We start from the raw sequence: 27,206 nt of genomic DNA on the forward strand, positions 1-27,206 counted from the left end.
AAATTCAAAGGATATTTGAATAACACATAAGTGAGGCAAACCTGAGATAGGTAAGGTGGTAAAATATGTGAGCAAGCAACAGAGGTAGCAGAAAAATACTGATTGGCACTGCTGATGTTCAAGTGGCTCTTCAGTTTTAAATTAGAGGTGCAAAATTTAAATTTATTAACCACAAATGCCTTTGATCATTGCGTGAGCATCCTACAAGAGGAATATTTAGATCTGTGTCCTACATACAGCTCATAGCAGCCATCCTTCAGAGAGGGGGAATCTCCCTCACACTTGAAGAAACAACAAACTATGCATGAACTTTGAAAAGCTTGTTTGAATATAGATCATAATTGGATTCTGGTCTTACTCCTAAAAACATATAGAGAGGCTAATATTATTCTTCTATATGTGCCAGGTAATAGGTCCTATAATTACAGCAGAAATCTCTGGCAAGTATAGAGAGAGAGCTAAATATCCTGTAGGGTCCATGAATATTCTATGGATAGCCAAGTAATCAGCCTTCTAATGAAGGTGCTTGCCAGATCAGAACAGAGCTGAGTAAATCATGTTTGGTTTATTGGCGTTGTCTAAGCATCCCACAGATTAAAGCAGAAACCAGTTTAATAGGACATGTGAACAAGATTTGACATACTCTTTTTAACTGATAAAATTGGATGTTTTTCAAATAGGGTGTGATTAACCAGACCCGATTGTACTTGACAAACATAATGGTATTTTAGGGTTTTTAACAAGGTTCTTGGGGCTTTCAATGTATTTTGACCATCAATGTATTTTGATGGTCACGTGTCTGTGGTGAAGTTCCACTGAAGGTGATGGCAACATCCTTCCAGGGCAGGAATTTGCCCCTAATCTTCAAACAATCTGAACCAAACTTAACTACCAATAAAGTCAGTAGTGGATGTCAGTATATACATATAAGTTAGCTTCAGAATCACAAACCTTCTAAACACAATAGCAAGCATGAACATCAACAAGCTTTTGACAAATACATTTGACAAGATCTCCTTAACACCAGGCAGGAGCTCCCTGGGGTGGCAACAGCAGTGTTTTCTTCACAGTCCTGATTATTCCCTCTCAGAACTGCCCCATCTCTGCACAGGCATTTGCATCTCTCCAGGAACGTCTGGGACAAATACATCTCATGAAGGAAGATATGAAGAGACAAAGAGTTTTAAAGAAAATCCAGCAATATAACAATCCAGAAACAAAAAAAACCTCAAAGTTTACACAAGCGTTATACCCTTCGCTTGAGTTATGAGTCAAAGTTCCTTGTCCACAGCAGAGTTATTTAAGAAGCCTGTTCCACCAAATACCTGTATCTGAAACATTCCTAGGTAGTTTAATGAGCTACATGTGGGAGACAGATCTTCTTATCTCCAGATTACAGATTGAATTCAACCCAGGTCAACTATCTGACGGTATTCAAAAACACATTGAAAGCATAAGGTGGCATATGAAACAGAAGATGCCAACAATTTAACAGCAGTGCTGTGGTTGGTCTAAAGATGGAATATGAACATTTATGAAGGGAGAAGTAGTATCTTTTCTTAAGCAAGCTGATGGAGTTAAAGTGGGTAAGTTTTCAGGCTTGCCATTCCTTCACCTGGTCTGACCAAGCAGTAACAAACTCCAAGCCAAAACAGGTCAGAGGCAAAGAGGCAGTGATTCAGTCTGAAAGAGACACTGGTCTAAGGTTCATTAAATCATCCTCTCCTCTAGAGATGCTCTACAGATGCCAAAAATGTTTCACTCTCTGCTCTCAAGGAGCCACCATATCTCTCTGGCCTTGCTAACAGCCTGGTCTCCTCTCCTCTCCATACCTTCTCCTACTTCATCCATTCCTCCACCTCTGCTCCTGCCCAACAGCCTCATATACAAGTGATTCCTGAGTGAAAAAAGGGTGAGAGAAGACAGCACTGACCATCCCATTGCTTATTTTCACAAAGCCTCTAGAGACTTCATCTCTGAGGCCTTCTCCCTCCAGCCAGGTGAGATGGAAAATGGTCAATAAGTTTGGAAGTTACTGAGAAGGAGAGACAGACACACCCAGAGCAGGCCCCTAGATCACACAAGACTCAATTTCTTAGGAAAACCTGTGAAAAAAACACATTGCTTGATGTTTTTTCTTATCAAGTACTTCATATTCATCTTGTCTAGCATTCATGGTAATTATTGTAGCACAGCTGAAGCTGTTGCATCCACTATCTGCCTGAAGAACTGGAGTTTGCCTCTTCCTTTTTTTTACACTGCTCTCGTATATGTAATAACTAATAACAAGCAGTGCTACATGAGCCTCTGACTGAGCATGTCAAAGACTTTCTGTCTGTATCTTGGACTTTTCTTAAATGACATTTGCCCAGGTTACGCTGAACTGACTAATCCTAACTGGTGCAAATCTCTGCAAAGGCACTGCACCTCAGATCACATGCCCCAGTTTAGGCTAGATAGAAGATGAAATTAGGACATATTCTCACAAACCTGCACAAAACAGCTTTAAGTACTACCCTCCAGCTGTTTGTTACTCCCCTGCAGCATAAGGGCTACATCCCTAAGCTGAAGTAGGTGCTGAACTGAAACAAGCGCCTCCATACAGAGGGATATTCCACCAGCTGAACCACAGTGTTTAAAAGACATTATTACTGACATTGTTGTAAGGCTGTAGGTAGACAAGACTCCACGTGTGCATTGGCAAAATCTGAACTATTAACATTTAGAAAGTCTCCACGTGTGCCAAGCCCAGATAATGGTATTTAAATGTGTTACATTTATACTTGCTGGGTGGCGAGGGATAGCTTTGCAAATTGAACAGTCCTTTAGTATTGTTTTCCTCAGAGGCTGTATGTAACATGGCATTATTCCATACTGTCTTTCACACAAATTACATCGTCTTTAATTTGTTGCACCTTCTTTGCCCTGTGGGTACTGGAAGATCCCCGTGTTGTGCTTTATTGCCACTCAAAAACCTTGAGGGCTCACACTCCTGCCCTGGCTCCTAAGGGGCTGCCAGTCACCTGGCTGCCCCAGCCAGGACCTCCATGAAGCCTGGCCAATAGCTCCTCTATGTGAGGGAGCTACATAGCCCCTCAGAGAGGAGCAGCCTTTCCTCTTCTGTCTCACTGTATCAGGGGAAACTGCAAGCAAAGGGTGCAGTGAACCTCCAGAAAGATCTCTCACCAACCCAGTCTGCAAAACAGAAGGAAGGAGTCATGTCTGAAGTCCAGCTGCCCACTACACAGAATGTTTGGTAGGATTTGCAAGGAAGCTAGCTGTTGTCCCAAGGAAAAGGATACCGGAGCATCCTCTTTGTCCTTGGTCCCTGCTACGGTTGAAGATTTGAGGTACATCTGTAAAGCTTTTGTTCAGCTGGAGAGGCTAGGTGTAGACTGACAGTGTGCTATGGGATAGACTTCCATTTATTATGGTATAGAAGGATATGTACATGTGGAGAGTCCCAGATATATTTTGAGGAGGTGACTCTCACCATATTCTGAGCATTGCTGGAACAGTTGAAGCCCCAAATTCAAATGTTACCTGAGAGTAAACAGCTCTCTATTTGTTCTTTCCTGACAGCAACCAAATATATGGCAGGACTGGCTTGACAGACATGTAGTGAGATGGTTCTCATGGAAACCAGGTGAAAAAAATAGCATAGAAAATAGCTGAAGGGGACACTGGAGGAAACTGAATAATAGTGACAGGTAGATGCTAATTGCCAATCAAAATTTAATCGATATAAACAGCTGTTTTTCCACCACAGTTATTAAGAATGAGTCAGGATGCACAACAGCTTTTCTGACAGAGGCAAAGTGAGACAGTGTTAGCACACCAGGTGCAGGCAGCAAAACCAAGAGACTGAATAGTCAGGCAAGCTGGGAAGACCAGAAATGGGGAGGCAGGCTGGCCTGCTGAAAAGATCTGGGTACAGAGAGTCAACTGCAGAGAATATGGGGGACCAAAGACAAAGACAGAGTAGCTGGAGAGAACAGGACAAAAATAATACACTCCACAGACATAAAGGGAGCTGGGCAGTGCAGTAAGTTTTGATACAGTGATGAGCAAAGCAGCTAAGGGCCTTCAGAGCCTCAGATGAGATCTGAAACCTGCCTGGAACAGTGCTTCCATTAAAGATTAGTTAGGGTAAGGAGCCCTGACCTTTAAGATTTCCTGATCTTTAAATCTCTTTAAGATTTACACAGACTCAGCACTTACCAGTAGTGAGAAATGCGTGGTAAATAGTGAGCACTGAATGAAGGAGGTCTCAGAGTGAACTCCAGAGCTTCTTGCAACAAAAGTTTGTGGGAGAAGGTGCAAGCCAAGCATGCTGGCCTGGAGAAATGGAGGTCAGGGTGGAGGACCTGGAAGGAAAGAGGCACACAGCAGGTCAGCTACTTCTTGAATTAGCCCAACTACATGTAAGCAAACCAGATCCCTGGGCATGGCCTTATGTATGAAGAGGCAGACTGGCAGTGCCTTTGTCAGGGTAGGAACAGAAGATGGGACTTGAAGACAACTCAAAGCTGGACACTGTTCAGAAAGGAGCCTCCACCTCATACTTTAAGGGAGAAGCTTGCCAGTGCTCCTGAGAAGGGATGGGACTGCAGTTAAAGCCACCACTGTGTTGAAATTTATGCTTAGGCTGGGTTCTTATTTCTGCTACAAGGTGCCTTCCAGCCCTTCACAATCACTCATGGTTTATTTCTGATCTACCTGACAGCAGATCTTCTCAGAGACAGCCCACTCAGACTCTGTTCCTCCAAGAGAAAAGAAGAGGTCTGTTGGTGAGGTTAAGCCACAGAGGACTGGAAGTGCCTTTGTTGGTGTAGCTCTGTTCCCCAGCAAAAGAATTTATTCCAGCAAGGGCCTTTTTGTGAAGGTCTAACTACCTCTAAGTTAGAGCTTTTTCTGCCACAGCAATGTCATTTCAAGAAATCGCCTCCCTAACCCACACTGTGATACCAGCCAGTGTCTAGGGTCGACTGGGGCTTGTGTAATATGTTTTCTGTGATTCTGGCTTTCCTCAGAGGGAGCAAAAGGAAGGGGACAGCCGTGTCCCCGTCTCCCTGGATGTCTGTAGCAGCTGCCGCAGTCTGTGGTTCTGTCCAGGCTTGTAGGCAGAGAAAAAAAAAAAAATTGTCATTGTGTACTCTGCAAGAGTGCACCATATAGATGGGAATAGCAGATCTCTCACATCCCTCTTCCTCTTTGTTTATATCCAGGCAGAGCTAACCACAATCCATCCCCAAGTTATAAAATATTACTAAGGCCAAAGTGAATGGCATTTCTTGGCTAATGTAATTAGATTTCAGCAGCCTCAGCCAACAGGACAGTACTGTTTACTCTGCAGAATATTAAGTCCAATAACTGGAAAAAGTCTTGCTTGAAATAATATATAATAATACAGTAGCATAATAAATAATAAATACCATTAATACTGCTGTAAATAACATATCATGCTAGATTTGTGTAATAAGTAGTACATAAATATGTAATTATTCTTTGAAATAATATAAAATTAGCAATTGTGAAGTTAACTTAACCTATTAACATGCTTCAGGAGAAGCAGCCTACAAGTTATTTAGAGCCTGAATCACTGCGGCACTGTAATAGCTTAGCCAAGAGTAACACCAGCAGCACCACATGAGGATGCAAAGGAGCAGAGAGCTGCCTGTTGCCTCACAAAGCAAATATTAATGCACTTCTCAATTTTATGTTCAGGGCTAAAGGTCAGTTGATCTACTGGGTGTGCCATGGTTTGTTTTTGGTTTTTTTTAAGTTAATTTATTGCTGACTCAAGGCCTTGAGTAAGTTGTTTTCCAACAACTAAGATGAAATAAAGCAACACAGACAGCCAGCAGATTTAAGAGAATATAAAGATCATTCCTGTGGTGGAGCAACACAGAAATACTCTGGGCTCCAGCAGGGAGCCATGTTTTGGCTCTGTTCCCAGAGTCTTCATAACACTTTTTCTCTCCAAGCACCTTACAAACTTGGGTCAATTAATATGCATGCAGTCCCTTTCAGGTCAGCCTGCTTTATTGGCTCTGGTTTCCAGAGGGAGAAACTGGTACGCAATTTTTTTGAGGCAGATTGCTAAAGATTTCCACTCTGCTTTACAGTGTGTTAGTATAGACTAGTTAGCAATGCCATATCTATGGCCACACTTTCTGAAGATCAACATCAAAATGTTTTGTACTTATCAGCAAGTTGTGCCACACATTTCTGGGCTAAATGACAGGGGAGTGCTAATGAGAATAGTCTCTATATGATTCACTCAAAACCACAATGAGACACCGGTTACTAGAACAAAAGTATTTATGCAGCTTAAAGCAACCATGGGTATCTTTCAAAACTGACCTATGAATTTTCAAAGGCATTTGGGCACTAAAAATTGCAGGTGTGTACCTGGCAGTATTTTTCACAAACATGTAAGCTAGGAAAGTAGCTAATTCCTATCCCTTAGGCACAGCTGCTAATCGTGGAAAGTACCTGTGAGAAGCTCAGCAACTAACCTTCTGAAAATACCACTCATCATCAAAAGCTGGGTCTAAAACACATGCTACTCTTAAAAGAGCAGTGGAGTCTGTGACTTCCAGCTCCCCTAAGCAACAAAGGGAATGGAAATCTCTGGTATTGCTTCAGGATGTTTACTTTCCAGCCATGGAAAGAAGCAATGTCATTTACAAAATCATGCATGCAGTAATAAGGTGATTTCAGAACTGTTATTCACTAAATCCCATAATGCTAGAACCAGGGAGCACTAGACGAAGATCAGTTTAAAGCAGATGAAAGAAAATATTTCTCTACTCAGTCAGCAGTGAACATCTGGGAGTTGTTGCTACAAGAAGTGACAGAGGTGGACAGTGCCAGCAGGCCCCGTGTGGGGTTGGGCAAATTTGTGGACAACAGATCCTTAAAGAGGTTCTAAAAGAACTGTGCAGGGAGGTGCCCTCTGATGTCCCTACCACCACAGCTCTGGCTGCTGGGGCAGTGTGTGGAAATGTGCACACAGATACAGGTGTTGGCCATACAGGTCATGGCCAGGCTCACAAGCTCTCCCCACATAATATCTACTGTTTGCACCACAAAAGACAGAATATGGGGAGGGATGAATTGTCTCTTGGACCCAGGAGGACATTTCTTATGCCCTTGTGTCATGGTGCAACGGAGGTCAGATGAGGAAGCACCAGAATACCCACCTGCAAGAAGGAAGCAGCTATTGCTGGGTACATGTGATACAGCCCCTCATTCAGTCAGACTGACAGCATTTGATGCCTAAATCCACATCAGGAATGTAGCAGTATTAGAGAGAACTGCAGCATCAGAAAGCAAGTCTCGCTGGCTGGGGAGGAAGTGCAAGCCCTGCTAGGGAGGGAGTGAACCTTTGTGCCGACACCAGCTGCCGGAGCAGCTCAGCACCCCACAGGCCTGCCAGGAAGCCCTCACCACAAAGCAAGCTCTCTGCTCCCAGCCCAAATTCCTGTGTCTGAGCAGAAAGGGCAGTGCTGCTCTACCCCAGCAGAGGATGCATTTCGCCTCACTCCTGAGGAGCTTGACTAGTGCAGATGCAGAGTTTCCTCTGAAGGGAGCCAGGTTTAAACTCTCTCCATCAGAGACTTTGACTTTCGTGAGCTGAAAAGCTTTTGGTTGGTTAGAACTGAGCCAGCTGCAGTTGGCTCTAATCAGCTTTGGCTATCTGACATCAATCAGTGAGTTACCAAATAAAGAGCATTACTCAGATTTCCTTACTTTGCCTATAGGCCACACTCAATTAAAATTGATGAGTTTTTATTTCATATGAGGGAAAACCAGGCCCCTAATTCTATGGTTCAGTGACAATTACATAATGTGTCAAGGATGTCGCATCCAAAGAAACAGATGATCCGCAAATTGCTTTCTTGGAAGCTCCTCTTAGGTATGATTCAGGCAGCCATTCCTGCAGGGCAATAAATGGAGTTTTTACCTCTGTAACTATTCCAAGTAGGTTTTGAGATTGTTCACTCTGCTGGATTTTGTAATCTCTGCCTAGTCACTTACCATTTCATCAGCTCCAGAAGGCAGAAACAAAACCAAATAATTTGTCTTCCTCTCATTCTAGTGTCTGAAGCAGCACAGCATCTCGGAAGGCTGCAGCAGGCAGGGAAAGGCTCATCGTGATCACCTCTGTTGCTGTCTCAGTAAGCACCTGACTTCTCACCACAACCCCAAATATTCTGATAGTCAGTAGATAAATTGTCTCCTGGGAAAGCTCCTTTAGAAAATTCCAACAGACAGAAGCCTGGCAGTGGGATGAAGGACTAAGTGCCGCGGTATGATACTCATTGAAGGCTGGCCTGGCATCTGGGACACCGCTCAGAGACAGTGACAGGCAAATAGCCCTGAAAAAGGATGTATCTCTGGAGGCCAGGAGTGCTTGTGGAGTTGGGGAAGAAGCAACAGGGAGAGAAGACCCTTCAATCAAAAAATCTCTCCAACGTGATCTTGAGAGGAGGGAACGCGGTACAGTTTCACAGAAAGATGCCAGAAGAATTGAAGTTTGTAAGCCAAGCAGTCAAATCTTGAGGAATTTGAACCAGCTCCACCTGAATCAACTTTGATAAGTTTGGTCAATAGTTCCCAAGGGAAGCAGTCAATAAGATGCCGATTCCCAGGAGCTCCAGCTCCTCTCTATATCAGATCCTGTGCACTAAGAAGGAGGTCAGATGGGGATTTGTATGGTTGTCATGAGTAAAAACAAACTATATGTGAATTTTAGATACTGGCTTTCTTTCACTCCCTGCTACCCAACAGCATGATCACTGACACCGTCTCCACAAAAAGCACAGGTTGTGGCCAGGGGTGCATGCCATCAGTGCCCTTCAGCACATCATCCCCTCCCCAGCAGCTGCCAGCCCTAGCCCCAAGACAGGAGGTGGTTGTGGCACGCAGAGGAGGAGAGCACTCTCCAAGCCAGCCTGTGCTGGGCTGGCAGCAGGGGTTACTGCAGCCAAACACTGTCCTGCAGGCATGCTGTAGCCATCGTGCCTCAACAGGTATAACCATGACTTCCCTGAGGGCTAGCACACAGCATGGGTAAGGCCCAGGACTCCTGCTTTTCAGGCCTTCCGAGTTCAGTAATAAATTAACTCAGCTGTTTAAGGTAAACCCTAGCCCTACTGAAGTTGGCGAGAGCTTTGCCGCTGAATGAACTGAGCTGAGACATCACCTAATGAATGTGTATGTTTTGCAAGCTAAATTAATCCTCTTTTTTTCTGAGCTGAAGACTTCTGAGTGTATTTTGAAAGGGAATCATCTTTGCAGGGAGAAGGCAAGTGTGGGAATATAACGGAAGATTGGCGAGGAGGATTGTAAACACGCTCAAGTGACTTGCACCTGGGGTATCAAAAAACACATATATCATACTACTAACGGTTGTTTAGTCTTGTGTGCCTGACAAGTAGAGCATCTGCATTCAGATAACATAGGCCTGTGATAAGACTCAGGGGCACCTAATTGCTGAGGCCGGAGATTCCGGCCCTGCTGCAAGAAGATCAAAGCACAGTGGAAAACTACCGCCTGCTAGAAATCCTTTATATACAGGCGAAAGCAGCAGGCCCAGAATCTCTCACTCTCTGTCTAGCAGGAACCGAGCTCCGCGGTGCCTGCGTCCCCACTTGCGTGCCTTTGCCCCGGGTGCTGCTTCGGAGATCCCCCGGGTTGCGAGGTAACGGGAATAAATTTGCTCTCTGCATTTTATCCGTGGTCTTGTGGCTGTTCCTGCGTCCTGCCTGTGTCGGCTCACACAGCAAGAAAGGAAAAGGAAACTTTGATACTTGTTTCATTCAGGTATCTGTGCAAATTTATAATTACCTTTTAAGAATGCCATCGCAAATAATTCAGTTGTGAAACACCATGGGAGATATATTAAAATCCAGTTCTAATTTTTGCTTTCAGTGATGATTGATCTTTATGGGTTTTTAAGCTCACTTCCACTGGATTAGTAAAAACTTGGGAGCAAAAAACATTATGGTATTGTCCTTGCATTGCAGTTATGCTCCTTTGTTAATTTTGGGCTGAGTGTAGAAAAATTATTGAGCTTGGTTTTGCTTAGATCTCTAATTCCTGTAGCTCCTCTATTACCATGTGGCAGGGCACCCTATAGGCACAATAATAATACAACACTGAGAGCTGTAACAAATCACAAAACACATTATTAAAAAATTAAGAAATAAATATCCCCCTCTTACTTAAGTAGAGATTGATTTTATAATATGGAATACTGAGGAGAGCTGCTGGAAATATATGTGGATCTGGGGACATGGAGAATACACTGTAATGGGTGATTTGCTCCTCCAATTAGAAAAACAAAAAAAACACTGAGTGAACAGATGTATTTGTCAAATGGAAACTGAGTTTGTCTATTCACAACCCAGGTAGGATGCAGTGATTGCTTCAGCCCCTCGTGTCAGAAATGACCTGGAGGGAGCAGCTGCAAACTGTGCTGTGCAGCGAAACCACAGAAAGACACAAGCTGGCACCCAAATCTTACTCTTTTATCTTAAACTGTGCGGCAGGATGCAAGAAGAGGTTTCAGAAATGAGGAGTAGATGATGCCCTCCCTAGGTCGCCGAAACATCTCTCAGTGATGTTCCTCAAACTGTGGGAGAAGGTCCCCAGGCGGGATGCTGACCTGCCCCATGGACCTGGCATGGGTCCCTGGCCCCACCGCGTTGCTGCAGCCCGGGCAGAGGTTTTGCTGCCACAGGGCACAGGAGGAGGGGCCATTTGGGTTAAGTTCGCTTGCTCCTCCTGTGCCCTGCGGCAATCAAACCTCTGCCCGAGTTGCAGAAAGGAGGTGGGAATGTGGGGTGCTGCTGAATGGCCAACAAGTCTGTCTTGTTTCTTGATGGAAGGAGGGAGCAATATGCCCAGCATCTCATTAAAAGGCTTGCAGCTTCAGTCAAGCCTGAGTCTCATTAAAGATGCCCTTTTCTCCTTGTCTCAGGTCCCTTTTTCCCCTTCCCCATGAGCAGGAGAAGAGGCACGCAGGGAGCTGGCAATTCACTTCTGTGCAGTGCAAGGAGCTGCGACGGGGCCTCATCTTGCTCGATGCAGCACTCCTTGCTATGCACATGCTTTTTCTAGAGTACAGCAACCCCTCTGCACTTGCAGAGCCATGCAAAATCGTTTTGAGTGCAGCTGCTTTCATAGAATCATAGAATGCTTTGGGTTGGAAGGGACCTTTAAAGGTCATCTAGTCCAACTCCCCTGCAATGAGCAGGGACATCTTCAACTAAACCAAGCTGCTCAGAGCTTTCCATAGCTGAATATTAAGAAGTAACACTAATATCTTACTCTTACGCTTTTTTGCCAGTAGACCTACTTTTTACGTCATTTTTACCCACCCATTATCTCTGACTCCTTCCAGTCCTGAAAACCTTCCAGGGAGGGATTCCCCAGACTCCCTGGATAACCTGCTCCCTCATTGCACTCTTCACCTAGCAAATAAATTTTCCTAATGTCCACTCTGATCTTCCCAAGGCGCAGTTTGTGGCCATTGCCCCTTTCTGTATCATCTTCCAATTCCAGGAAGAGTTTGGCTCTGTCATCTTTGTAAGTCCCCTTTAACTAGTCGTGGGTGCTTATTAGATCATCCCTTTTTCCCCTTTTCATATGATTGAACACCAGCTCCCCAAGCCACTCCTTGGTGGTCATGTCCATCCTGGTAGTCTTCCCCTGGACCACATTTCCAAATTCCTCCTGAGCCAGGCTTTATCCTGGGTGTGACCTCTCCAGCACTGAGTAGAGGGGAATAAAAACATCCCTTGATCAAAGGTATCGCTCCTTCTAATGCAGGTCAGTGTGCAGCTGTCCTTGTTCACAGCGAGCATGCCTGGCTGGCTCAGCCTGCAGCCCACTGCAAGCCCTGGGTCCTCTTCAGCAGAGTGGTGACCCAGCCTGTCAGTCCCCAGCTGCGCCATACCTCAAGTTGTCCTGCCCGGGGGCCGAACCCTGTACTTCTCCTGGCTGAGCCTCATGAGGTGGCTGCTGGCTTGAAACTCTGGTGTCTTCTGGACTGACACTCTCAGGTGTCTGAACTTCAAGGTGCTTCTGGACTGAAATGCTGTCATTCCCTGTGTAGGTCACACTTCTTCATTTAGTGTCACGTACAAATTTGCGGCAGGGCAGGGGGCTTTCTGTGTGACCATCCAGGCCATTGATTAATATATTGAAGAGTTTCATGACAGTTTGATGACCCACTTACTGGATGACTGGATGAGGGAAAGGCTGTAGATGTTGTGTACCTGGACTTTAGTAAAGCCTTTGACACCGTCTCCACAGCATTCTCCTGGAGAAACTGGATGCTCATGGCTTGGATGGGCGTACGCTTTGCTGGGTAAAAAAATGGCTGTATGGCCAGGCCCAAAGAGTTATGGTGAATAGAGTTTAATCCAGTTAGTGGCCAGTCACAAGTGGTATTCCCCAGGGCTCAGTATTGGGTCCAGTTCTCTTTAATATCTTTATCAATGATCTGGATGAGGGGATCGAGTGCACCCTCAGTAAGTTCTCAGACGACACCAAGTTGGGCGGGAGTGTTGATCTGCTTGAGGGTAGGAAGGTTCTGCAGAGGAACCTCGACAGGTTGGATCGATGGGCCAAGGCCAACTGTATGAGGTTCAACAAGGCTAAGTGTTGGGTCCTGCACTTGGCGCACAACAACCCCATGCAACGCTACAGGCTTGGGGAAGAGTGGCTGGAAAGCTGCCTGGATGAAAAGGACCTGGGGGTGTTGATCAATGGCCAGCTGAATATGAGCCAGCAGTGTGCCCAGGTGGCCAAGAAGGCCAACAGCATCCTGGCTTGTATCAGAAATAGTGTGGCCAGCAGGACTAGGGAGGTGATCGTCCCTTTGTACTTGGCACTGGTGAGGCCGCACTTTGAATACTGTGTTCATGTTTGGGCCCCTCACTACAAGGAAGACATTGAGGTGCTGGAGAGAGTCCAGAGAAGGGCAATGAAGCTGGTGTAGGGTCTGGAGAACAAGTCTTATGAGGAGCAGCTGAGGGAACTGGGGTTGTTTAGTCTGGAGAAAAGGAGGCTGAGGGGAGACCTTATTGCTCTCTACAACTACCTGAAAGGAGGTTGTAGCAAGGCAGGTGTTAGTCTCTTCTCCCAAGTAACAAGTGATAGGATGAGAGGAAACGGCCTCAAGTTGCGCCAGGGGAGTTTTAGATCGGATATTAGAAAAAATTTTTCACTGAAAGGGTTATCAAACATTGGAACAGGCTGCCCAGGGAAGTGGTGGAGTCACCATCCCTGGAGGTATTTAAAAGACGAGTAGATGTGGTGCTTAGGGATATTGTTTAGTGGTGGACTTGGCAGTGTTAGGTTAATGGTTGGACTTGATGATCTTAAAGGTCCTTTCCAACCAAAACAATTCTATGATTCTATGATTCTATGCCTGGGTTTTGAGAGGCCACATTTCGCCCTATTAGCCACATCAGAGGGTGCAGAACAGCAACACAGCCTCATCAGCCCTGCTAGGACAGTGCCCAGTTTTACCAAACACAGCCCTCTATTTCCCCGTTCCCCTCCTGCTCCTACCCAGCTCTCACCCTCTGCACAGTCTTTCTCATTGTGAGCCAAGGTTGGACTTTGCATCCAGCCTTAGTGAGTTTTCTGCTGAGACTGCCATGAAAACAGTGTAGTGTGATGGTGGTGATGCTCTTCTGTGAGAGGGACTTACGTCCTGAGAAAAACACTAACACTATTTGCCCCTAGATGGTAAGGATTGCTGAGCTGCTTTGTCTATCCATTCAAAAGACAGAAATTTTCTCTCTTAAATAAAACTGATAGTGACTTGTACCCCTGTTTGGTCTTCATGTCGAAGTCTCAGTCTACAATATGAAGTAGTGCCAAATTGTAATGAACACACATTGAAATGGGGGACAGTGATGTGGAGGACCATTCAGCCAAACCAGCAGACCTCCTATTCATTCCGCAATATGATTATGAGCTGGAAAACATTGACAGAAAAAATACCTTAAACAGAGCTGCCTGCAGGCTATTTCTCTTCTGCAGTTTGTACAGACAGCTAGCTTTAGAATAGCTAGCTTGGCTATTGCAAACATTGCAATTGTGGGCAGATGCAGCTTGATGCAGATTAATCCCACAGATACTCCCTCATCCCCTGCATGAGTCTTGCAAGCTACACCAACTCCTCCACTTCACCAGTGTCCTGGTTTGGACTAAACCAGGCCAATTTTCCTTTCAGTGATTTTTACTTTCAGCTAAATTTCTTCTAAGTAACTGCACTTTCTGAAACTAACTGCATGTTTTGCAGACAGTGTCTACTTCTAGGACTGATAATGCTCGAAGTTTATAGATATCACTGAGGCACCGGTGGGGATGTTATGCAGAAAGGCTCTTGCTGTACTTAGTCTTACAGAAACCAAGGTCACTGCTACATTCCTTACTGATTACAAATGAAGAGGCAAAGGGGGGGGGGGGGTCGCACCTGCAGGGAGGAGCGGACAAGACAGGTGACCCAAAATTGACCAACAAAGGTATTCCATCCCATACACGTCATTCTCAGTATAAAGCAGGGGGATCATGAGGGTCTTGCTCTCTGTCTGCTATGGCTGGTGTCCGAAGAGGACGCTGTCCGTTTTCCTGCTGCCCCGCCCGAACAGGGACTTTCCCCCGGACCAGGGGCCTTCGGCCGGAGACTGCGGAGAAGCAGCGGACAACGGCACGAAAGGAAAGGGTGAGAGGAAGCCAGCTGTAGAGTGCTGCCCCGGCACTGGATTTTCGCACCGGCAGGAACGGATGCGGTAAGTCCGAGTGTTGCTAGCAAAGGAAAACCTGGGTAGGGCTTCCCAGGCAGCTGGGGGAGGAATGGGGTCTACCCTGACCAAGACAGAAGTGGCAGTGGTGAAACTCCTCCAACATATACTCTCTGAGAGAGGAATTAAATACGACGAAGCTGCGTTAAAGCAGTTACTGTCCTGGGCAGAAGATAAAGGACATTTTACAACCTCTAATGATGTCTTTGAAGTGCCTTTATGGGAGAAGATTGGTGACTCTCTCTGGAATGCGGTGTCAAGTGGTGATAAGGAAGCCTTTAAATTGTCTGCTACATGGAGGCTGGTTAGCGAAGCGTTAAAAGGAATAAAAGCAGAGAGAGAAGTCACACATACAGCTTTTATAGCTTTAGGACCGCAGACGTCTACTACCCCCTCACTGTTTGCGGGACCAACACCTCCCACGGCCCTGGTGGCTGTACCGGTGGCAGCTCCTTTATCGCCGTCGGTACGGACAGCTCCAAAAAAAGCCGAGGAGCGGGGAGCAAGAAAAATAGATACAGATCCATCAGAACCGATAGTGCGCCCTAAAACACGAACTCAGTTTGGACTAATTGATTCAGACGCTGAACAGGAGACTTGGCCAAAACCCCCTCCAAAACCCCCTCCTCCTCTCATTGATCTCTCTACAGATGAGGCTGAGCAGGAGAACAAGAAGGAGGGTAAACCTGCTTCGTATCCACCTTTACCGGATTCGCCATTTCCTGAGTCTGTTGAACAAAGTTTACATTCCGGCGCTAAATGACCACCGTTAAAGTCGCCATTTACGGAGTCAGCAGTACCAGAATCACAAGGACTTAAAGGACTGTTACCATCACGAAATGGACACGAACTTGACATGACAGAGCTTGGTAGACGACTGGAAGAATTAAAGACGGAATTGCAGCAGCACCGTTCAGCCAACACCTCGAGACACGTGACTATGTCTCCCCAAAACCCCCCTCTGTGTTCGGGACAAGTATTAGGGCCACCTCAACCTCCTTTGCAATTCCCTACTCCACCTTTAGATCAGGGCGGGGGGGGAGGTTTGCGTCCATCTGGTAATGTGGGAGGTGAGGGAGAGGGTCAGCGTCCACCCGCGTATACGGGGGAAGGGGGGGGAGGAGTAAAATGGAAAAGGATCATTCGAGACGCGTTATTAGAAGGGGTTATAATTCCACAAGCATATCCGGTGATAGTGGGTGCGGGTCCTGAGGGAAGAAATATTTGGCAACCGTTAGATTGGAAAATTGTAAAAGAAGCATTGTTACTACAGTTAGCGAGGGACAACACAGATGAGGACTGCAGGAGAGTTGTTGCAGGGATGGCGAATCGTGGCCCCACCTTAACCGAGCTAATGGCTGCTTGCGGGAAGGTAGGAACCACTACATTTCAGATGGAGCATTTAGCAAAAACTTTTGCGGCGGCAGTTAAGGTAGTTCATCGTTATTATACGTGCGAGCAAGAAGGTCACTTTAAGAAAAACTGCCTTAAGAAGTCGAAGCTGAGTGGGAGAGATAACTCTGTTTTGATGTGTCATTGCTGTGGGAAGCTAGGGCATTTTGTGAAGCTGTGCAGGTCTCAGTATAATGCTCAAGGTCAGCTGATAACAACCAGCTGCAGAGTGCAGGGAAACTGGAGAAACTGTGTGCTGACACAAATGAATCTTCCCAACCAGTTCCAGGCCTAAGCAGTCAACTCGCAGCCCAAACCGCAGGGAGCGCAGGACTGGTGTTTCCACACGGGGTTAACCTGCGCTGCTGCCAAGCCTTGGACCTGTGGCAAACGGCCGTTGTGGAACGAGTGCAGATGTGGAACATAAGGCTCAAGTTATGGCTGCGGCTGTACTTGGGGCTTACATCGTCACAATTGCAGTCTCTATTCCAGTTGTTAGCAGGGGACACAAATTTAACAGCACCACGACAGACTACTGCAGAGGTACGGCAACTGATTACAGAAATAGAAAGCAGGCTACATTCCAAATTTGTACATCGTATTGATTTGAATCAGGAAATACAAATTATCACTTTGTTTGATAGGCAAATTTCGTATGCAATAATTGGTCAATGGAATTCAGAATGATCAGATTCGTTACAGAGCTATTGGCACAGATTATCATCAAAGGACGGATGCGATGTTGGGAGCTTGTGGCCAGAGATCCTGCATCACTAACCGTTCCTATTGCAGCTCAATATTTTGAGTGGTGTATGGCTAATAGCTTTGCTTTGCAAACAGCCATGGAGAATTTCTCGGGACAGGTTGTTTACCACTTGCCCTCCCATCCTGTTATGAAATTGAGTGTGGAACTTCCAATTGCCACAGGAGTGTTGTGCGCAGACACTCCCGTGGATGGAATTACCATTTTTACAGATGGATCTGGGAACACAGGCAAAGTGGGCCTTGTCTGGTATTCTGACGGCAAGTGGGAATCTATGGTAGTACAACAAAAGGGTTCACCTCAGGTGGTAGAATTACGAGCTGTATTAGAAGTATTTCAAAATTTTTCCATTCCCTTTAGTTTGGTTACTGATTCAGCATATGTAGCTGGCATTGTAAAGCAATTGGATAGATCTGTTATAGAGCATGCATGTAATCAGTGTGTTTTTGAATTGCTGCGAGCTCTGTGGCAAGAAATTCAAATCTCAACTGCGTTGTTTTATGTTTTACATGTAAGAAATCATACTAATTTGCCTGGGTTTATTGCAGAAGGCAATGCTCAACCGGACTAGACATTACTGGACTAGACCCAGATTATATCTATTTACCTATCAAGAAGGAATATCTACAGTGGTTAACAAATCAGTCAACTATTTTTCAAGCGGCCTTACAGGACTTTACTGGACAATTGTTAACACATTTGCCAAAAGATAAAAAGTTACAGTTTATTTACAAACAGGATTGGGAAGAACAACCTATCAGATCAGAGATACCTGTGACTGGACTAACTGTTTTTACTGATGCAGGAAAGCGATCACACTCAGCAGTTATTACCTGGCAGGAGGATGGACAATGGAAACATTACAAGTTCTCAGGACAAACTGAGGACTCATTACAGACACCTGAACTTTTTGCAATATACCAGGTCTTTATAAAATGGAAGGATTTACCTGTCAATATTGTAACAGACTCTCTTTATGCAGCAGGCATTGTAAATCGAATTGAAAGAGCTTTTATACGACCAGTGAAGACTATGCGACTTTACACCATTTTGCTACAGTTGCATCAGGCAATAAACCTCAGGGAGGTACCTTATTTCGTTACCCACATTCGTAGTCATCAATTTGATCAAGGTTTGAGCATTGGCAATAATACAGCAGACACACTTGTGTCCTATACGCAAATATCACCAAATTTATTTGAACAAATACACCTATCCCATCAATTCTTTCATCAATCAGCGAAAATATTAGCGAAACAATTTCAGCTCACCATGGCACAAGCACGTGAATTAGTTAGTGCTTGTCCTAGTTGTCAGAAAATTGGCATGGGAATTGGGATAGGGGTAAATCCTCGAGGGTTGAGTGCGTTGCAACTGTGGCAAATGGATGTTACTCACATTGCAGAATTTGGAAGGCTCAAATATGTTCATGTATCTGTTGATACGTTTTCACATGTAATATGGGCAACAGCACAAACTGGGGAAACAGGTCGTCATGTCAAACGCCATTTACTTGCTTGCTTTGCAAGTCTTGGGGTTCCACAACAGCTTAAGACTGATAATGGACCAGCATACTGTTCACAGATTTTTCATCAGTTTTGTCAACTATGGGGTATTACACATATCACTGGGATTCCTCATTCGCCTACGGGTCAGGCGATTGTGGAACGTGCTCATAGTACATTGAAACAGCTTCTGCAAAAACAAAAAGGGGGAGAGGAAACTGAACCTTCTGAGAGACTTGCAGAAGCTGTTTATGTACTTAACCATTTAACTTTAGCAGGAGATAAGGAGCGACCCCCAATTGTAATACATTGGGAGGCAGTTCGACAGGGAGCAAGCTATGTGCAAAACAAAGGCAAAGTGTGGTATAGGGAACCAGGTACTAACGAATGGTTGGGACCAAGGGAACTATTACTAATGGGTCGAGGTTATGCTTCTGTCTCTTCAGGCACAGGCGCACGATGGTTTCCGATCAAATGTATTAAGCCATATGTGGAGGTGGAATCTAGATCCGGAGATCCGACAGAGAGTAGCAGAAGACAGCAGGGCAATCAGGGATGCAGCAGGAAATAATTGGCTCAACAAAATCCTGCAAGAATTAGGTGGATTGTCTCTAAAAGGATGGTTAGCCACATTATTAGAGGGAATAGTTTATGTAGTTGTGGTTATAGTTATCATAGGGATCTGCGTGGGTTGTGTTAAGACAATCATTGAGAATAGTATATGGAAGTAGTGAGATAACAAATCTAACTACTTCCAAAGGGGGAAATTGATACCGGATGGTTTAGCAACGGTTTAGCAAGAGTAGGCCTCAGTGTAGGCTCTAAAAGGCCTGCTCTGTGTTACCTTTAAACAGAATCAGCTTTCCTGTCAGTAATTTTCCTTTCAGCTAGAATAATAGAGAATAACAGTATGTTCTGAAGTAAACTACATGTTTTGTAGATAGAGTCTGCTTATGGGAATGTTTATAATAGGCATTATCCTACTTGTGTTACCCTGTTTGTTTGCATGTTTGCAGAAAACTGTGCAACGAATGGTCAATACAACCTTTGTGGCTCAACAACAGAGAGCAGGATTTATGGGTAACCAAGGCTGGGATTCTCTGACTGGGCTCTGCGAGACACAGGGAACCAGGTTTGATTAAGAAACAAAAACACAGAATTAAGATTCTTGGGGAGGGGGAAGGATTCCCAGACGTAATTCCTGTCAACTACCAATCTCACATTTTACATCGCCCTCTTTATTCTTTAAATCATTTTGCCCGGGGAGACCAAGAGTGTGCCCCAATTGAGCGACATTGGGGTCCAGGGGTGCCAGAAGTGGGCCCCCCAGTCAAGGTTCGGTTCCCTGGGGCAGCAGAGTGGGAAACAGGTTGGGAGCTGCTACATCACGGGAGGGGGTATGCCGCCATCAAACGGGATGATGTTATACAGTGGGTCCCTACACGCTGTTTGAGCCCTGATTTAAAACAAAATTCTAACCCGAAGTAATATGTACGCTGTCCGAGCTTTATGTTTTGCAGGAGTACCTGTGGGGGAAGCCGAAACAGCACCAGCCTCGACCTTTAGACGTGAGGAGTCATGAAAGTACAGAGGGTCTGGTGAAGCGGCGGGGCGCCAAGAACGATGAGGAGTGGCGACCGTTGCTGAGTGAAACAAAAGCTTTGAACAATGTGCTCATGATTAGCTTGCTTTTGCTTTGCATCTCAGGAGTTGCAGGGGAATCTTACTGGAGAACCTGGGCTCGGGATGTTGTATCCGCCAGCTACGCTTACGCTTTGACGCAAGGCTCCAGAATCAGCGATACACTTTACTTCGCATGACTTGAAGCATGGGGAGGGGGAAATGTAGGTAGATTAGGGTACGGCGACCGGAAAATCTCGGGCTGTAACGGAAGGTAGGCGTGGCGAAAGGAGCAGGATGTGTCATTATCGTGCAAGTTCGTACGGGACAAGACGACTATATAAGGCTGTTGCGCAGTTAAATAAACGCCATTTGTTGCATCCTCACATTGGTGTGAGTGCTCAATGGCCCTGGGGCGCGGATAGCCTCAGGCCAGCCAGCAACCGAACGGAGCTTGCCGCAGACAGGCGGCAACACTGTGCCTTAAGTATTGTGATTTACAAGTCTGGCTGGAGGAAGAGATAAGTCCTGCGGAGGCCAGCCTACATATGCAACAACTTTGCAAGGCATCAACCATGCTTGTGCAGAAGCGGGGTCATACAGCGGACACCATAACTAGGGGGGATCACGACCACCAGACACCCCTTGGGGGACCACCGACTCATTTCAAGAACAATCTAAGACTACAAAGCGCTGGTGTCCCAATTAGCATGAGAAGCGAGCAGAGGGGGGGGAGACAAGAGGGATGTTACCACCCTCTCCTATATCCCATGCAAATGACTTAAAGTATTTAGACCTTCTGGGATGCTGATGCATGCTCCTGCCCGCCACCTGAGGACAGATCCTGCAAGCGATTTACCGGAGGAGCACCTCTGCAAGCAATTTACCAACACTACAACCAACTTACATTGCTGGATCCAAGGGTGGTGATCTCTCTTTTCCTCTCTCTCTCATAGTCTCTATCCTCTCTCTCTTTTTCCTTTTCCTTTTCTCTCTTTTCTCGATGCCTTTAGAAACTCAAGACACTTACGACCATGCCGCTTTCCCTGTATTAATAAATTGTTCTTAATTTCATACCAGTTCTTTGGTGTCGTTTCACCTTAATTTACTCCAAGGGATTTATGAACTAGTTGCGACCAGGTCGTAACAAGGGGGCATCCACAACTTCTTTGGGCAACCTGTTCCAGTGTCTCACCACCCTCACAGGAAAGAATTTCTTCCTAATATCTAAGATAAATCTACCCTCTTTCAGTTTAAAACCATTACCCCTCGTCCTATCACTACATGCCCTTGCAAAAAATCTCTCTCCAGCTTTCTTGTAGGCCCCTGTCCTGGTTTGGACCAGGATGGAATTTTCTGTTAAGTTTCCTTTGAGTGACTTTACTTCCTGAAGTGGACTACACTAGTGTCCCTGCTGGGTCTATTTGTCCTACAGAGGAAGGGGCTGTAGAGTGCCACACCTGTAGGGAGGGGCGGACAGGACAGGTGACCCGAACTGACCAACAGGGTATTCCATCCCAACCATGTCATACTCAGTATAAAGCTGAGGGACCACGAGGGTCGCGCTCTCTTCCCCTATGGCCGACATCCTGGGAGGAGTCTGCTCACGATCCTGCCATCACTCCTGAACCCAGTTCCCACCTGCTGCCACGTGTACTCCAGGACTGCCCAGCGCCTGCCCTGCAGCAGCAGCAGTGACATGGTCATCATCGAGGGGAGCTCAGTAGTGGTTTTGTATATAGTTCATTATTCATTATACCCTTTCTTTTCCTTGTTATTGCTTATTAAAACTGTTTTAACTTTTCCAACCTGTAAGTCTCTCTTTTCTCTTTTCCTTTCCCCTCTGGGGAAGGAGAAGGTTAACAGCGAGCATCTGCCGTCCGTTTAACTGCCCGCCCAGCCTTAAACGGCAACAGATTTATTGACGCCCAATGTGGGGCTTGAGAGGAGCAGCCCCGAACAGCCGGTCCCCTGATTAATTTGCATTTTGGCTCTGGCACAGGGAGAGACCCGGCCAGCTCAGCCGAGGGTTTCCATTTCAGCTCCAGTGGGGGGGACCCAGCCAGTTCAGCCAGGGGAGTACCAAATTCCTTGCTTTGGAGGGGCTGGAAGTTAAAACAGTCTGCAACATGCTGATATCCTTGTCCCTGAGTACAATTCTTTATCATGTTTTCAAGCAGCTTTGTCCTGAGTTAAGTACCCTGATATTGTCTTACATGCCGTACGCGTGGTTTATGGGCATGTGCATGCAGTTTGTCGGGGCTGGGTGAAAGGCATTGTCTTGTTATACGTTTTACTGTATATGTACTCCCTGATAAAGTGGGCCATTATCACCCCGATGGCTTATCTCTATGCAGCACTGACAGGCAGCAGGGAGCAGGAGTCAATAGCAGCAGCTTTAACCACTGAGGTTACAAACCTCATTGACAGAAGCCATGGCCACCCCTACTCCACCGGTGTTAATGTCGCCCCTGTAACCAGGAGAAAAAAACAAAAGAAAATCCATTCATGTAGTGGAGGACAGTGAGGATGGAGGTGAGGGAGAAGGTCCTTCTCAGTCAGGCCCATCGCAGGATGAAGACTCAGACGCAGAGGTAACGGTCCACTCTCTATCCCTGAAGGAGCTAAGAAACGTGCGGAAAGACTTCAGCTGCCATGAAGGTGAGCCAATTATCACCTGGTTGCTCCAGTGCTGGGATAATGGGGCCAACAGCTTGGACTTGGAGGGTAGAGAGGCCAAGCAATTGGGACCTCTGGCCAAAGAAGGGGGCATTGATAAGGCACTTGGCAGAAAGGCAGATACTCAGCTTCTGGAGGCGACTCCTGTCAGCTTTAAAGACCAGATATCCCTTTAAGGATGATATCGTGTGCCACCCAAGTAAATGGACCAACATGGAAAAAGGTATCAAGTACCTGAGTGAACTGGCTGTGCGGGAGATGATTTATAGTGACCCGCAGACAACTGTAGACCCTGATGAAATGCCATGCAGCCGACCTATGTTGCGCAAGTTGGTGCAGAGTGCCCCATCAACGTATGCCCGCACATTGTCAATATTGGTCTGGGGAGGAGAGAGAGACACTAACTGTGGTGATGTGGCCACCCAAATGCAACAATACGAAGACAGTCTCTCCCCTCCTGTACAGGATTATGTCTCAGCTGTAGATGAAATGACGAAGCAATATGATAATATATTTGATAGAATATTTGACAGGTTGTCGAAGGTGGAGAATAGATGCTACTCGCCACCTGAATGAACCCATGTTGCATCCATCCAGAGAAGATGCCCTCCAACAAAACTGGCCCAAGAGAGATGGAACACGCCTCAAGGTGACCTGTGGCGTACCCTATGTGACTGTGGAGAGGACATGAGCAGATGGGATGGAAAACCCACTGCTGCTCTATGAGTACGTGAATTGCGAGGTAAATCAAATGCACAAGGGGGTTCTTCCAGGAAGGTGGCTGCTCCAGTTTCTAGTGGGCAGATGTCCAGGCAGAATAGATGGGATTCTGATCCATCCCTACCAGGCACTAGCAAACAGGATTAGAGGGGCCCTGCCTTCAGCCAAGTGGAGGAGAAGGATAACCGAGTTTACTGGACAGTGTGTATCCGATGGCCTGGCATGTCAGAGCCACAGGAGTACAAAGCCCTGGTAGACACTCATGCACAGTGAACCCTGATGCCGTCAAATCATATGGGGACTAAATCCATCAGCATCTCTGGAGTGACAGGGGGATCGCAAGAGTTAACGGTATTGGAGGCCGAAGTGAGCCTAACTTGTAATGAATGGAAAAAGCACCAGATGCTCCATGCATCCTTGGCATGGACTACCTCAAGAGAGGGTATTTTAAGGACCCAAAAGGGTATAGGTGGGCCTTTGGTATAGCAGCTGTAGAGACTGAGAACATGACACAGCTGTGTACCTTGCCTGGCCTTGTCAGTGTTCGCGAGAGGGCACGGAGACACCGCATGCAGACCAATGTGATCATTAAGCAGATCTCGTTTATTTACGTATCTGAGGGTACATTTATACTATTCTATTGAGGGTACATTTATACTATTCTATTTTTGTACACACTCTGTGTACATGTCATTTCTATTATGATTGGTTAGTATGCTTTGTTCACACGCCTCTATATTAGTTCTGATTGGCTTATGCTAAAAAGTTATATCTTGCAGGTGCTGCATTCTTTCTTATTTTTCAGCTTCCCCATATCTTATTTTTCTCATAGCCAAGGTCCTCAACTTCCCCCATATCTTGTTGGTCTCATAGCTAAGGCCCTTGTTCTGTATTATGATTGGCTAGTTCATCACCACCCCATTACCACCCCCTGGACATGCCTGGACATAGCTCGTTCAGTACCTCGTTCCCACCATTGTCCCGTGGGAACCCCACAAATCCCCCTTTTTGTTTTTGAACGAGCTATGTCCTGTCCTGTCCTGTTTTGTCTTTGTTTTTTACTTAACCCTGATTCCCTGTGTCTCACAGAGCCCGGTCAAAGAATCCCAGCCTTGGTTACCCATAAATCCTGCTTTTTGTTTTTGAACAAGCCAGGTCTGATGGAACATTTTCAGCAACGCCTGCTTGATACAACTCATCATACATCCCATTATTAGCAAGACAATTATTACAACAACCAACACAGTCATTCCTTGTACTAGCAAGTCCTGTATCCATCCTGTGATGCCAATAGACTGTAGACAGTCCAGGAAAGGTGATGTTGATACGGTAAGTTTGCGCATGTTATCCTTCAGTTGACGAAGATGCTGGTGAACAGAAACAGAATGATCTGAAAGATTCATGCAACACATTCCTTCCACATCCTCACATCCATGCCCTTGAGCTAAAAGCAAAAAATCAATTGCAGCCCTATTTTGTAATACTGCATGTCTAATGCTATCAACATCAGTAGCTAAAGTTGAAAGTATCTCAGAAGTTAGATTTAATTGCTTCGCTGTCCAGCACCCTAATGTTTTTGTTAGTTGTAATGCTTTTGCAATTCCTACTGGCGCAAACAAAGCAGCAATAAAATTAGTAGGTTTGTTCCAGAACCGTACGTGATCATCGCATTCTGGTCCTAGCGGTAATACCGCACGCTTTTTTCGAGAGGCCATGTAATTCCATAATGTTTTGTTTAGCAATTCTCCCACTGAAGGTCGAAACAAGGTAAGTTTCCCTAGGTAACATGGACCTCCAATTGGCCTACTAGGAATCCCTGGCCAGGCTCGATCACCACAAATTAAAAACAAGCCTCCTGGTAACTTCCGGCCTAGTATGTTGTTTCCCTTCGTGTCAGAATATCGACACCCTAATGGACAAAAGTCATTTTCCCTTATTCCTGTATACAATTCATTTTTTGGAGATACATCTTGTACAGCATATAGTAGTGTATTGTCGTTAATGAGGGCGTGATCAGTTGCTTTGTCACTTTTAAACATAACTGCCCCATAGGTAGGTCCTAAGGCACCTAACAAATCTAGCTCCTGTGGTTCTATCATAGTGTGATTAAGTGACATGATTATCTGTCCCTGCCACCATGCAGTATAGTTGACACCTGGATTCATGGAATTTGCACATTGACTAGCTGTTGTTGCACTCATTGTGGCAAGGGCAGGGTTTTGTATGTAACCTTGAAAACTAATTGGATCGAAAACAGGAACTCCTATCAGGCAAGTACGAAAAGGATCTCCAGGGGTTGCCATGGACAAGCAAAATGATTCTTGTCCGGTCGCATTTGCGATGGTAACCCAGATATTTTGTCTGATATCTATCACTGCCTGCCCAATGGTTGTGATACATAAGACCATTGCGATTGCTGTCGCTCCCAATCCTCGGGAGAAACTTCCCATGATCGTGGTATGTTAATTTGTTCCCCACACTGTACCTTCACCACACTGCCTGCCAATATAATTTGCTGCTCCAGCACACGTCTTTGTAATGAACTAGCTATTTCAGCTATATGAATTTGTTGACAGTCACCAATTCTATTTGCCACATTAAGTGCTGGAATATCAAATCTCCCAAGCAAGTTAGCCTCTCTCCCTAATAATTGAATTGCCTGTCTCTCTAGCGAATTTTCTGTTACCCACTGTCTTACACACGGTACACACCCAACATGTCTCCACCACGGCTCAGATTGTCGAATAACCCGCCATTTACTTTCCCCACATACATTACAGTTTTTTAGAAACCATGGTTCGCAACAATGTCCATGTCCATCACAACCACGTGCCAATTTTTCTTCTACTTCAGCTGTTGCATGTAAAGGTGGTAATGACGTAAAAGGATCCTCAAGGTGGCTTATCGATGGCGTTGCAATCCCCAGAGTCTTTAGGTACGGGGCCAAGATCCTCAGTGCTCGGTGCTGCTCTCTCTGTCGGATCTCCGGATCTAGATTCCACCTCCACATACGGTTTAATACACTTGATCGGAAACCACCGTACTCCTGTGCCTGTAGAGACAGAAGCATAACCTCGACCCATTAGTAACAGTTCCCCTGGTCCTAACCACTCGTTAGTACCTGGTTCCCTATACCACACTTTGCCTTTGTTTTTCACATAGCTTGCTCCCTGTCGAACTGCCTCCCAATGTATTACAATTGGGGGTCGCTCCTTATCTCCTGCTAAGGTTAAATGGTTAAGTACATAAACAGCTTCTGCTAGTCTCTCAGAAGGTTCAGTCACCTCTCCCCCTTTTTGTTTTTGCAGAAGCTGTTTCAATGTACTATGAGCACGTTCCACAATCGCCTGACCCGTAGGCGAATGAGGAATCCCAGTGACATGTGTAATACCCCATAGTTGACAAAATTGACGAAAAATCTGTGAACAATATGCTGGTCCATTATCAGTCTTAAGTTGTTGTGGAACCCCAAGACTCACAAAGCAAGCAAGTAAATGTCGTTTGACATGACGACCTGTTTGCCCAGTTTGTGCTGTTGCCCATATTACATGTGAAAACGTATCAACAGATACATGAACATATTTGAGCCTTCCAAATTCTGCAATGTGAGTAACGTCCATTTGCCACAGTTGCAATGCACACAACCCTCAAGGATTTACCCCTATCCCAATTCCCATGCCAATTTTCTGACAA

The sequence above is a fragment of the Nyctibius grandis genome, chromosome W (genome assembly GCF_013368605.1).
Source record: "Nyctibius grandis isolate bNycGra1 chromosome W, bNycGra1.pri, whole genome shotgun sequence".
Lineage (NCBI taxonomy): Eukaryota > Metazoa > Chordata > Aves > Nyctibiiformes > Nyctibiidae > Nyctibius > Nyctibius grandis.